Below are 2,097 nucleotides of genomic sequence, written 5' to 3' on the forward strand. Positions count from 1 at the left end.
TAAAAACAATTTTAACCAAGTTAATTCTTGTACTGCTTGACTTAAAGCTATGTACTCTGATTCAGTTGTGCTAAGGCTAACACACTGTTGACGACGTGAACTCCATGCTATACTTCCAGATCCTAATGTAAATACTGACCCTGATGTTGATCTTCTTGTATCCAAGTCACCTGCATAGTCAGCATCACTGTATCCTTTTAACATGAGTTTTTGTCTAGAACTAAATACCAATCCAAAATTAATAGTTCCCTTTAAATATTTTAAAATTCGTTTCACTGCTGTCCAGTGTTGTTCCTTTGGATCCTCGATGTATCTACTAACTAGATTTACTGAAAAAGTTATGTCCGGTCTTGTAATCTGACTGAGATATAATAAGCTTCCGACTGCTTCACGATATGGCACTTTACTAGTTAAATTAGTATTTTGTTGCTTGTCATCTAATGAATGTTGAGGGTCTGCTGGTATTTGAACTGATTTTGCTTCAGTCATATTGAACTTCTCCAATACTCTTTTACAATACAACCCTTGGTGCATTACAATTGATCCATCAGATTTTCGCTCAATTTCTGTACCTAAAAATTGATTCAATTCTCCTTCGGTAATATTGAAATGTTGTCTCTAATATTCAATTAATGCATGTACATCCTGACTCGATGTAGCTGCAACTAGACCATCATCAACAAATATAGCGACGATTAATACTTTGTTATTTTCTCTATTAACAAAAACACAGGGATCTGCTTTTGTTTCTAATAGATTAAAGTTAAGAAGAAATGTTTTGAACTTTATGTTCCAACATCGTGGTGACTGCTTTAGGCCATATAAACTGCGTTGAAGTCTGCACACCATTTTGGTACCATCGTTGAACCCTTCTGGTTGTCTCATGTAAATTTCTTCGTCCAAATCTCCATATAGAAAGGCTGTTTGAACGTCAAATTGTCGAAGTTGTAATTGTTCTGCTGCTGATATAGCTAATATAGACCGAATTGAATCGAACTTTACTACAGGACTAAAGGTTTCATTAAAATCAATACCGAACATTTGACTATACCCTTTTGCTACTAGCCTAGCCTTGTATCGATCAACATGTCCATGAACATTATATTTTGTTTTATACACCCAACCACAATTTACAATAGTTCTGTCCTTAGGTAAACTTACGAGCGACCATGTTCCGTTTTGTTCAAGAGATTCCATTTCATTGTTCATGGCTTCTATCCATTTTTCTGAATTTTGTGACTCCACAGCTTCCTTGAAATTCACTGGATCGGATTCGACTACGAAAAAGGCTGAATTATCATAACGTAATGGTTTCTTAATATTACTTCTGTCTCGCAAGTTGTACACGTTGACATTTGATCCATTTTCTTGTTCATGTTCTTGTTTTTCATTGTCATCTACACTTATTGACCCAAATTTATTTTCCATGACTTCATCTTCTTCTGATGTATTGCTGTGTTCTAAAGAGCCGTCTTTGTGTAAGCTAAGAACATCAATGTTATTACTATCATTTAAATTCTTAGAACATTCTACACGTTGGTCATTTACAACACTTTCATCCTTGAAAATAACGTCTCTACTAAGTGACACCTCGTTATTTTCTTTATACCAAATACGATACCCTTTTGAAGTTTCTGAATATCCAACAAAGTATCCTTTTCGACTTTTTGCATCCCACTTCTTTCGTCGTTGTTTTGGAACTAAACTATATGCATTTATTCCAAATTCTACAAACTTTTCTATTTTAGGAAGTTTATCAAACCATAACTCATATGGAGTTTTACATACTTTCCCTGAATTACCAGTATAATTGAATGAGAACACTACTGTATTGACTGCTTCTGCCCACAGTGATTTTGGAAAATTCTTGGCATATATCATTGTTCTGGCTGCCTCACAAATAGTCCTCATTGAACGTTCAGCTCTTCCATTTTGTTCAGGAGTATAAGGTACACTTGTTTCATGCTTTATTCCAAAAATATTTAGAATTGATTGAACTTCAGAATTCTTATATTCTAATCCACAGTCACTTCTAATAGTTTTAATAACATTTTTAGTTTGAGTTTTAACCATACTCAGAAAACAATTAAGTTTTTC

Source organism: Metopolophium dirhodum, chromosome 2 (genome assembly GCF_019925205.1).
Source record: "Metopolophium dirhodum isolate CAU chromosome 2, ASM1992520v1, whole genome shotgun sequence".
Taxonomy (NCBI): domain Eukaryota; kingdom Metazoa; phylum Arthropoda; class Insecta; order Hemiptera; family Aphididae; genus Metopolophium; species Metopolophium dirhodum.